Here is a 12,890-nt window from a genome sequence, read left to right as displayed (position 1 = left end):
CCACATGGCTGTGAACCAGAAGCAACCTGAAAGTGCCCATGATCTCACCCTGGCATCTTGGCCAGAGAGGAGGCATGAAGGCGGGAGCCCAGGGAGGGCTAAGTGGCCTCTGAGGCAGAAGGAAGGAGTCCTGGCACTTGGTGGAAAAGAGAGAAGATGCTACTGGCAGTGACAGAGAAAAGAACTGCGCCAGGCCAGGCCTTGGGGACACCTGAGGCCCAACCACTTCCAGACTGTCGAGGACACTGAAATAACCACTTTTTGGCTTGCTACGGGAATATTTTATAGAGAGGAGGATGGAGCGAGGACACAACTGCTCCCCCAGGCAGCTGCTGGAGGAGGGGCTTCCTGTGCAAGCCAGGCGCCCTGAGTACCCTCCCCCACCAGCCTTCATCATCCCCCCCCCTGCCACCAGGCGATGCTCTGCGCCTTTGTCATTCCGCATCCCACGGTGCCAGCTAAGTCACTCAGCTGTCACAATCAGGCCTGGAGCTGCAGGGTACAAAATAAGTCCAAGGAGACCTCCCTGGGCCTGGGGCTGGGGGCTGGACAGCTCGGCAGGTTCTGAGCAAAGGAGCACCAGCTGCATCTTGCAAGTTGCTAAATTAGCCAGGCTGTTGTTTTGCTTTTAATTTTTGTGTGGATTCAAGAATAGGTCGTGTATGTCTTGGCAGTGTGTGAATGAGACCTTTTCTGAAGCAATTCACCTTGCTGAAGGGCCACTGTCAGGCGGACAAAACTGGTGGTGAGCAGCACACTTTGACAGCAGCCTCCTGCTCACCCTCCCCTTGCCAGGTTTCCCAGCAGGCCTGCCTTGCGGAACCCCGCTCCTTGGGGCCACCATCTGTCTAGCCTCATCAGGCGCCCTGCACCGGCTCCCTTCCAACCGGTAGGCCCAGCGTGGCCTCTTGCTGCCCCACAGTCACGGAGCCCACACCCAGCCTTTCTCCTCTTGGCTGGGCATGACACTAGCTGCCTGAGCAGAAGGAAGCCAGGAAATCGGGCAGAAGGTCCTGGAAAAGTGACAGGCTGGCTCCTGGAGGAGCTCTGCCTGGCCCTGAAAATGGGTCTGCCTCCCTCTGTCCCTGCGGGCAACCCAATGTCACCAATCCAGCGGAAGGAAAGGGCCATTCCAGTGATGAGGGCACAGACATTTGTTGCTGTAGCAGAAAGCAATACACCTTCATGTTGGTCTTCTTTCAGCATCATACCCAACTCCTGCTGCCATGTTTTCTCAGTCTGAATGAACCTGATTTCTTCCACTCAGTCACAGGCTCCCTGAACTTGGATTTCCAGGTTAAAGCTAAGGACACACCAACCAGAACAACCCATGTGGTTTTCTGTTTGGGTCCACATGAGCTGCGGCTTTCCTGAGACTAGATAAGAATCACCATGTTCCTTAAAAAATATTTTTATCCTCACTTGAAGACATTGTTATTGATTTATGAGAGAGGGGAAGGGAGGGGGGGAAATATTGATGTGAGAGAGAAACATCGGTCCTGGATGGGTTGCCTCTTGCATGCACCTCAACTGGACACTGAACCTACAACTTACAAATCGAACCCACAACCTTTCAGTTTACCAACTAAACCACACCAGCCAGGGTGACAAGTTACATTTTAAAGAAAGTTTTATGTATTTAAAATATATATAGTCCAAGATGAACACTTAGCAGAAGAGGAAAAGTACAAACATGAAAAATGTCCAGATTCACTAGTACAGACTACCTGCAAGTTGCTATTTTTTTACCTTCCCAACTAGGAGGATGAAAATATGGAATTCCTCTGGAGTGGGTAAGTTGGAGAGTGGTGAGAGAGTGTAAAATGAAATGAGGTTCCTGGAAAGTGTTGATGTACAACTAAAAATGTCCAAACCCGTAGAGTGTTTTTATGAGAGTTTATTTGGGCCAAATTGATGACACACACTGCTAGTCTATCCAGAAGATATCCAGCCACATAAGATGAAAAACAGAGACATTTCCTGAAGAAGATGCAAGATACAAGAAACATTGTACATGGGACAATGATGCCTCATTCCCCTTCAAAGTAGGCACTTTAGGACCACACACAGTTCTCCCAGTGGCCATCAGCTATCCCATCATATTTTCCTGAATCTCATCAAAGGTCTGAAATCTCTTCCCTGTCAAAGGTTATTTTAGTTTTGGAAAAAACTAGAAGTCTCAGGGCACCAAATCTTGTCTGAAGGGGGTCTGAATCACCTGGATGATTTGATAGTTCACCAAAAAACTCTGCACAAGACGCAATGCGTGTTGTGGTGATGAAGCTGCCAATCACCAATTGCCCATAGCTGTGGCATCCTGAGTCATCAGAATAGTTTCTGGGGAGGAATGTTCAAGCTTAATGCAGACTTTAATGCAGATTCATTGCTCCACGTGCTCAGTTTTGAATTTGATGGATGCACAATGCACATGCTCACTCAATGGCTCACTCAACATGCTCACACATGAGTCAGCTTACCTCACTGACTAGGACACTATCTGCATTGAGAGAGGGGAAAGGAGGGAGAAGAGAGGGGGACACACATTGTTCGTGAATGCACATTCCAGTCCGCCCTCCTTGGCCGCCAGGTTACATCGATGTCGCCCAAAACATTCTTGTTATATTAACAGTGGTTGGAGTTTCTCCAGATAGACCTCATGATTGGGGGAACAAGATCTCCAGTGCTCTGGAGTATAACAGTTTTGAAGTTACTTCCTGCATTTGAGATTAAGGAGGGAACACCACGAAGATTACATGAAGGTGGGAGAAAGCCAGGCAGGGATTACAGGCTAAACTCACACTTTAGAAGGAGGGGTCTGAAATGGGGCATTTCACGGGTGTGTTAACCTAGATGCACAGAGACAATGGACAGGGCTGGCTTAGAACAAAGATAAACCTTTGACTAAAAAGTTATATGCCTGGGGCATGACTACCCACAATGACCTGCCCAGTTAGGTATTTATGATCAGATCACCCTGTAAGGTTATTCTCTATAGAACCCCATTTTATTATTATTATGTGGAAGTAATTTGACAAGAGCCTTAAAACTGACCCGTGCAAATGAGTGGGCTCTGAAGCAGGGCTTAGGAACCAAGCCGATAAGAGTTCTGATCCCCACAGTCCCAGTTGTGTGCTCCAGCATAAGTCACTTTGCCTCCTTTAAGTCTCTCTCCTCAGGTATGAGGAGAATGTGAGTTCTCCTCCCTATCTCACAGGGCTGTTGTGAGGGTGAAGAGAAAAAAATAAAGTCTGCTTAACAAATGGTGATAGTTGCTGACCCAGTAATCTGGATTGTCACAGGAAATAATGTGAGATATGGATGAAGATTCATGCACAAAAGATGTCTCTCCAGCATTACTTATAATCATAAAAACATGAAAACAGTGTACACAGTATCAGGGGGAAAGTGAAGAAAATTATGGTACTGCCATATATTTTATATATAAGCTCTGTTGAAAGCGTGTGCTATGCACTGTTCTGTACCTTGCTTTTTTCACTTAATAGTATGATATTTTGGAAGTCTTAAGTGTGTCTTCTAGATAAGTACCTAGTATGGGGACTGCCAGGTCACAGGACATGCCTTTTCAATATGGACAGCTATGCCAACTCCTCCCACAGGGAGGTTGTTCCAGTGCTCCTCAGAGAGAGATCTTGGGAGAGCATGTGTCTCCAGCTTTCTCTAACAGTGTAATCGACCTTTTGTTCTTGGCCAAGGTGAAACTGGTATCCCATTGAAATTTTAATTTGCATCTCTCTTATTGTGAGGTTGAGCAGCTTTTCATATGTTTACGAGCCATTTGAGTTTCCTTCCATTGAATTATTTTCTCAAGTCCCTTTGGCTTCCTTTTCTAGGAAGAAAACAACCTTTTGTGTGGTAGGTGTTCCCCCCCCCATTGACTTAGCCCTTCAGCTAACATACACAAATGTTTTTTCCTCCAGTTTATCACTTATCTTTTAATTTTTGGGGTGGTTTTGCCATTTAGCTTAAAAAAAAAGCAATAAACATATTGTCTAGGTTCTAGGCAAATTGCTCTTTGTCTGCTGGGACACACCACATTATGCTGTCCCATGCTATTGGCCCCTTCTGTTCTCTCAGAGTTCTTGAGGGCAGAGCCATGACTATCTAGTTCACTACTTGGACCCCCAGTAGGCACCCAATAGTTCAGCGACTGTAGTTCTACTTTGTGAGTGCCAAGAACCTGTGGCCTAGTAGGTAAATTTGCATAGTAATCGAGAAAAAAAACATTTTGGGTTCTGTCAACTGCTGCCATGAAACAGTCATGTTCCACTTGTGACAAAAATTAAATTGTATCAACTTGTGATACAGTTGTCAATGTATCATTTTGAAAATACATTTCAAAGTATATCCCAACTTTGGAAGCCAGCAGCCTGAACATTCAAGGGCATATGACAGTCAAGAAGTCTACCTCCATCCAGCCTATCCCAAGACTGAGTCCTAGTCCAGCCCCAGGTCTGACACTCTCCCAACCCCTCTGGCTCCCCATTTAGTGGACTTGATGTTGGTCTCAAAACTTGGAAAATTTTAGTTTAAGTAGTAAGCTTAGTAATCATTTTACAATGCAAGGCAAAGCTATTGTTCCAGGAACTGAAGGTAGGACCTACCCTGATTCCAGGAGACCGGACCGGTCACAAACAGTTCCACCTTTGTGCCTCTGGAGGACTGAAAGCCATCACAATGGTATCTGGGCCATTGTCCCCCAGGGTGAGATGACCACCACCTAGGGAGAGAATACTGCAGTTTTTTAAATCCAATTAACTTTTCCCCCCGAATTCCAAACCCCTTACCTACACTTTGTTCTCCTTATAAAAAGGGTTGGTTTAAAATGGAATTCAGACGGTCTGTTAGGGCTGTTTTCTCGGATCAAGGCCTTCTAAATAAAGTGCCCATAAAGATTCAAGCCCTGTCTCTACTTATTGGGTCTGGTAGGTGACAGGCAAAATGAACACTGGCTTTTCTGGTTTCAGGCTGACAGGCAAACCCCATCCACAGGGCCTAGGCAGCTTCAGAAGACCTCAACTTCTCCAGGGCTTAGAAGGAAGTGAAGTTCTTTTCTAACAGCAAGGTACAGGGTGTCCCGGATTGTGTCAGGCAAATGATTAACTCTAATTGATGGAAACTTCAGATCATCCCAGCTTTACCAGGAAGAGCCAAGAAAATTCAAATTTAAAAAAGAAGAGAGTACAGAACAACATTCAGCCTTTAGGAGAGATGGGTCAGGCTAGTTATTGTTGCCAGAGTCTCATACATTGCTTGATGTCCGAAAGGCAAAATTGGGCAGAGGTACAAAGTTAAACCGTACCCCAAAGCTGATTTCATTTTGGAGCTTGGTCATTGGTATTGTTTTCCTAAGAGCCACATTCCATGAGCTAGGTGTTAGAGCAGTAGGTGATGTGGGCTGTGAAAGAAGTCACAGAGAAGAAAGTCTAGAGTAAAGCTTTTATTCTCCAAGAAAGGAGAGGGGCACAATGTGGAGGGATACAGCAGCATGGAAGGGTGTAAAAGCTTTGACCTTTTATTGGATTATAATTGAATTTTAAAAGGGTGTGGGGTTGCTCTCATGTGGCCCCTGGGCTTTCTGGGTGGCAAGAGGAGGCTGCAGTTTGTTCCAGTGTTAACTTCTGTTTGTGGCTGTAGGGAACGATTAGTCACATTCTGTTCTTGCTTTCCAGTAATTTCCAGTCCTGGGGACATAAACTCAGAAGAGTAAAATGGCAGTCATGTTTAACAAGGCCACAAGCCTGCTTGGCAAACGGTGCCACAATAGCAAACGGTGCTGGCTTTATCCTTTCACCAGGGAAGTCGATGTGACATCAGGAGGGTTGTATTCAAGTGGCTAACACTCTGCTCTACTCACATAGTTAACCTCCTCCTCCCAGAGAGTGTGACGGAGTCACTCTAGACAGTGACTCCAGTCAGACCAGATGTCTGCAATGCTGTGGACAAAAAAGGGGACTGTATACAAAACCTGACAAGCTCATAGGGTCCACCTGGTGTACTGTACAAATCCAGAAACCAAAGTAATCACACAGGGTGGTTTGAAGGTAAAAAATTCCTAACCGAGCCCTGACTGATGTGGCTCAGTGGAGTGCGCTTCACCCTCCAGACAGAAGGGTCACCATTTCAATTTCCAGTCAGGGCAGGTGTCCAGCACCAAACCTGCGACCTAGGCATGGGCCTGACTGGGAATTGAACCAGGGACCTTCTGCTTTGCGGGATGACGCCCAACCAACTGAGCCACACTGGTCAGGACTCTTCAAGGCTTTCTTTATTCTTGACTTCCTATGTTGAAAAACATCAAGTTTATAGAAAAACTACAAAAACAATGTGGTGAACTGTCATTATACTCCTCACCTATATTCACCAATTGTCATTGTTTGCTACATTTGCTTTATCACAGTATACAATATACAAGTATACCATTGTCTTTTTAATGAACTATTTTTGAGCAAATTGTAGACTTTTACCCCCAAATAGTTTCATCTTTGCTGCTAATATTAAGGACATACTCTTAAATAATTATAACAAAATTATCTTTCAGAAAACTTAATGTTGTTAAATTACTTCTATCTAATCTGCAGTTCATATTCAAATTTCACTAATTGTCCCAATAAAGCCCCTTTAGCTTTCTTTTCCAGACCAGGACCTAATCCTGGTTGCATTTAGTTGTTTGTCTTCTTATTTTTTTTTCATCTAGAAGAGTTCCTCAACCTGGTCTTTATGACCTTGATGTTTTTAAAGATTACAGGCCAGTTGTTTTGTAGAATTTCCTTTAGTTTGGGTTTGTCTGATGTTTCTTCATGATTACATTCAGATTATGCATGTTTGATAAAAGCTAATTTTAATTGCTCATGATTCTTGTATATTATAACTAAATTATCAGATGAGTCACATTTTGAAACAGATTTTTTCATTAGTTTACATTCATTTGCAGCTACTTTCTAAAACATTACTTTCTCTATTTTTGTACTGTCTCCTTTGGTAATCTTTGAACATGGTGAAATCATTTTTTGAATTCAGTGTTTATTCATTTGAACATAGATCAGGGAGTCCTTCTTTCTAGCTCACTCTGTTTTTATTAAATCTGTTTTTTTGAATCTGTTTATAATATTTGGATATTGACAGTTTATTTTGAAATTAAAACATCTTCCCCAAGACCAAGTCTCTCTCATTCTCCTTGCACCCCTGTGTCTAGCAACAATCCCTGGCAAACCTCAGGAAGCCTTCGGGAAACAATGTGAACTCTGTGAATGAATTTAGTGGCTAACATGCTGAATTTTCTGAATTCAGGTTCTATGCAGGAAATAATTTTGGTTGCTGTTAATTACTGTACACATTGAGAAGTATAAGAATTTAAGTGTTACAGGTTTGCAAGAATTTCTTCCACTAATGATTTTGGTGTCTCAGTCTTCCGATGAGCCCGAAGTCCCCAGATTTTGTACTGAAACCCTACCAGAGCACGGGTGTACTTAAAGGGGGAGAGCTTGGGTATGGGTGGTTGGCCTGAATACAGGCTTCTCTGGGGAAAGGCTCCTCCAAGAAATAGGTAGTAGGCAGAAGCAGGCTTTCTGGCTCTACTAGAGGACGCCAGGTTTGAAGACAGAGAATTTGACCTAGTCACTCTGTCGTTTGACCCTTCCACATTTTTAATATGGTCCAGCCACATCAGCCTGATGCTCAAGGCACTTACCATCTAGAGTCAGGCCACCTCTGCAGGCTGACTGCTACAGAACTCAAGGGGTTCACTGCCTGGGGTGCTGATTTCAAAAAATGAGACATGGTTGTGGCAAGGTAGTTTCATTTACCTGAAGCAAGTAAAGGAGACAGGGCATTCATATGCAAAGCTCTGCCTCCTCAAAAGGAGGCTTAGCCATTGCTTACATACACTATTTGGTCGATTACATGTTGATTTGTTCTTTGCTGTTGGCTCCATTTATCCTGTTGAGTTCCTGTCAGCTCATCCTGTTTACAGCTGCATCTCCTGTGCTACATTTTAACATGTAGCAAGAAATAATTTTTAGCCCTGGCCAGGGACTCATCTGGTTGGAGCAGTTCCCCAGTATCCTGTACAAAAAAAGGCTGTGGATTTGATTCCCAGTCAGGGCACATACCTCGGTTGCAGGTTCAATCCCTGGTCAGGGCACCTAGGGGAGGCTTCCAATCAATGTTTCTCTCTTACATCAATTTTTCTCTCTCTCTTCCCCCCCCTTCCCTCCTTCCTTCCCATCCTCTTTCTAAAATCAATAGAAACAAATCTTCAGGTGAGGATTAAAAATAATAATAATAATTTTAAAAAAGAAATAACATTTAGAACTGCCAGACCTTGAGATCTTTGTCCTGCTAAGAAGATGCTCGCTGGCCATTGTTCCTCTGACAGTAACACAGCTTCCTCCACCCTCTCCCTGAAGTTTTCTTTGGTTAGCATATGGAAAGATGCTCAAACTCAGAGAAATGAACAAATTTGAATTACAATAAAATATCGGTTTCAGTTTATCGGACTGTCAAAGAGTGATCAATTAATTATACCCAGGAATGTGGTAAGAGCAGTGCATTTACATACTTTTCCTACATTTTACAGCATCTGTTTAAACTTCAAATGCTTCTACCTGTGGACCAAGCAATTCCACTTCTTGGACTCTTTCCATAGAAATACTTGCACAAGTACAGAGAAAAAGATGTTTACTCTAACCTTTTTAAAAATTATTTTTTAATTGTATTTTTCCCATTACCATTTATTGCCCTGGTACCCTCTCCTACCTCCATCTCCCACCCTCCAACAATCACCACACAACTGTAACCGTTTTGTAACAATGAAAAGATGGGAACTGATAGCTCGGCTGTCTACCGATAGGGGCTGGTTAAGTAGATGGTGGCACCACAGGTAGCGTAACACAACGTGGCTGTTAAAAAAACAAGGTAGATCTGTATGATCTAAATATTCAAGATCTGCAAGATATATTGTTAAATGGAAAAAGCAATTTGTGGCTGACTTCCGCCAAGATGGAGGCGTAGGTGGAAACACTGTGCCTTCTCCCACAACCAAGTTTGAATACAACAAAGGTTTAGTAAACAAAGACACAGCCAAAGAACAGAAAATTGAGCTAAGTGGAAGTCCAACAACTATGAACCATTCAACTGGGAGCCAAAGAACAGAAAATTGAGCTAAGTGGAAGTCCAACAACTATGAACCGTTCAACTGGGACTGGTAAGAGGGGCGGAGCCTGCAGCAGAGCAGGGTCAGGCAGGAAAGAACCCCCGACCCAGGTGCGCAGGCAGCCGGGTTAGCAACGCGGACCCAGTGAGGGTACGGGGCAGGCTGACTGTGGTCACACATTCACGCACAGACAAACCAGCAGAGGAGTGAGCAGTGAGACAGACTGTGCAGGCCCCAGTGGTGAACTGCGCAAGCCCCAGCAGCGAACCCAGTGAGGCTGTGGGGCAGGCTGACCGTGGTTGCACATTCGAATGCAGTGGGACAGAACAAGCAGGCCCCGGAGATGATGGCAGCTGCAGCGGCGGTAGGCAACAGACACGACCACCATTGCTTTCTTTGACCCCGCCCCCACATACAGCCTCACAACCCAGCCACTGAGTTGCCCTGCTCCGGTGAACACCTAGGGCTCCGATCCTCATATGTAACAGGCACGAACAACCCAAAAGATGGTGCAAGAAGAACTCAAAGTCCCAGAGCCGATAATTCTAAGTGAAAAAGAAATAGTGAACCTCTCAGATGCACAGTTCAAAGCACTGGTAATCAGGATGCTCACAGAACTGGTTGATTATACTCACAAATTAGAGGAACATATGAAGGCTAAACTAATTGAAAGGAAGGGAGATGCACAGGAAACCAATAGTGATGGAAAGGAAACTGGGACTCAAATCAATGCAATGGACCAGAAGGAAGAACAAAACATCCCACCAGAAAGGAATGAATAAATGAGAATTCAAAAAATGAGGAGAGGTTTAGGAACCTCCAGGACATCTTTAAACATTCCAACATCCAAATTATAGGGGTACCAGAAGGGGAAGAGGAACAGCCACGAGTGGAAAACTTATTTGAACAAATAATTAAGGAGAACTTCCCCAGTCTGGCAAAGGAAATAGACTTCCAGGAAATCCAGGAAGCTCAGAGAGTCCCAAAGAAGTTGGACCCAAGAAGGAACACACCAAGGCACATCATAATTACACTAGCCAAGATGAAAATGAAGGAGAGAATCCTAGAAGCAGCAAGAGATAAGGGGACAGTCACCTACAAAGGAGTACCCATCAGACTGTCAGCGGATTTCTCAAAAGAGACCTTCCAGGCAAGAAGGGGCTGGAAAGAAGTATTCCAAGTCATGAAATCCAAAGACCTACAGCCAAGATTGCTTTATTCAGCAAAGTTTTCATTTAGAATGGAAGGACAGATAAAGTGCTTCTCAGATAAGATCAAATTCAAGGAGTTCATCATCACCAAGCCCTTATTATATGAAATGTTAAAGGGACTTGTCTAAGAAAAAGAAGATGAAAAATATGAACAGTGAGAGGACAGCAAACTCACAGTTCTTAACAACCACACCTAAAACAAAAGCAAACCAAGAGGACAGCTAGATCAGGAGTGGAACCATAGAAATGAAGAACACATGGAGGGTTAGCAACAGGGGAGTGGGAGGAGGAGAAGAGGGGAGAAGGTACAGAAAATAGCATAGACAGTAGGTAGAAAAGAGACAGGGGGGAGAGCAGGAATAGTAGGGGAAATATAGAATCTAAAGAACTTGAGACACGTGGTCATAAACTAAAGGGGAGAATGGTGGGGGAGGGGGTGTGCAGGGTGGAGGGGAATGAAGGGGGGAATGGAACAACTGTAATGGTATAATCAATAAAATATACAAAAAAAGCAATTTGCAAAACAGTTTAAATATGGTTATTAAGATTTTGAAAACATTAATTAGTTTATGTGTTAAAATATAAACAGCAAAAAAAAAAAAATCTGGAAAAACCTACCCTAAACTATGAACAAGTAATCGGGATTATGGGAGGGTTTGTGATGTTTGTAATTTTTATAAGAAATATTATTTGAAAATAATTTTTTAAAAAACAAAGATTTTAAAGGGCCATAATAAAAAATTGTGTGAGGTCAGGGAGTTGGTGGGTGTCTAGATGCAACAGGACTGACCGTATGTTGACATCTGCTGAAGCCGTGCACACAGTGCATAGGGTCCCTTGTGCTTTCTACTTTTGTATATAGTATTTCATAGTAAAATGTAAAAAGCAAAATGCAAAGAAGTCCCAGGATAGATACAAAAAGAACAAGCACAGCCTGTATGTCGATGTGAAAGGATAGAGTTCTTTGGAGTTCTTAAGCATCTAAGTTTAGAGTTTAGTGGATATACAATGAGGCTCATTGACCTTTTTAAAAGTGTGGAAAACTTATTTTTAGAGAGATTACTTTGTATGATTTGGGTTGGAAGAGAGAAGGATTAGAGGTGTGGACCCCAAGAAGAAAGACTTGATGTGAACCCCGAGAAGGAATTGCTCTGCTGAGATGGACTCACTATGGTCGGCCAAGAGCCAAGTTTTATGAATACTAAGACCCAAGAGGCTATTTGCTGAAAGAGGCCCCTCAGGTATTCTACATACCAGGAAGAACCTCAGACTGAACTCCCCACTCCCTGTACAATGTCTTGCTGGGTTATGCAATCTGAATCAACCATCGCAAGGAAGCCCTGGTTTTGTCTTTTGATTAACAGACTAAGACCTGCACTGTCCAATCAGAGCTATGCAAATTATATCCTCATTTGCATTGATACTGATCAACCAGAACTGCATGATTTAAACCAATCAGAACTGTACAATTTGGAAACCTCATTTACATGAAACTGGCCAAAATGGGAACTGTGCCTGGAAAAATTTTCTTTTGAAAGGTGACCGTCTTTGTCTTGACTGAGCACACTTTTGGTTTCTGTCCAAGGCTGTGTCTGCTTGGTTTACAAACTGTTCCTTGTTTCAGTGCCTTTTTTGGATTCCTTAACAGAGGTGAGGAGACCAACTGGAAATCATTCTCCTACAGGTCAATGGCAATTAGGTAGAAAGTAAGGGTCAGTTAGAGATGGGATGTAGGTCTTGAGAAAAGTCGTGGCAACTGTTGGGTAGTGGGGAGGTGGGAGAGGAGTCCTAGGTAACACCTCAGATCTCCCTCAAAGGACCCGGGAGGCTGGAGTGGCCATGAACAGAATTAGACAGAGTGGTGCCGCATCCCACTCACTTTCCCCTCAGAGCTCTGTGGCTGCCCTGGAGCTGGCTTTTGTGGAGCTCACATGGGCTTGAACAGGGACTTCCACCTTGGTTCCTCATTTCCCTCTCCATTCCTCCCAACACCATTTTTCATTTCTTGTAAGGTTCTCTATTTGGTTATAGGGTTAGCAGGACGATTTTTAATTCACTTGTTCATCTAATTTCTTTAAGTACCTATGTATTCACTTGTTCATCTAATTTCTTTAAGTACCTACAACAAGAACAGGTATTGAGTACACACACTAATGAACAGAACAGACAGGTGACTGGTTTCCTGAAGCCTATGTATAGTTCATTCTTCCACCATCACATAAATAGTTTTGTTTGTTTGCGTTCTTCTTTAAAAATATTATTTTTATTGTGGCAAAAATACATATAACATGTATTACTCTAACCATTTTTAAGTGTACAGTTTTGTGGGAATAATTATATTTGTTTCTTAAGAGACTGAAACTGTACCTATTAAATAATAACTTCTTATTCTATCTCACCCGCCAGCCCCTGGCAACCACCATTCTTTCTGTCTCCCAATTTGATTACGATAGGTACCTAATATACGGGGAACCATACAGTATTTGTCTTGTCGGGTCTGGCTTATT

Source organism: Sturnira hondurensis, unplaced genomic scaffold (assembly GCF_014824575.4).
Source record: "Sturnira hondurensis isolate 20B ecotype Veracruz unplaced genomic scaffold, ASM1482457v3 Scaffold0008761, whole genome shotgun sequence".
Taxonomy (NCBI): Eukaryota; Metazoa; Chordata; class Mammalia; order Chiroptera; family Phyllostomidae; genus Sturnira; species Sturnira hondurensis.
Note: the sequence above shows the minus strand (reverse complement) of the source record.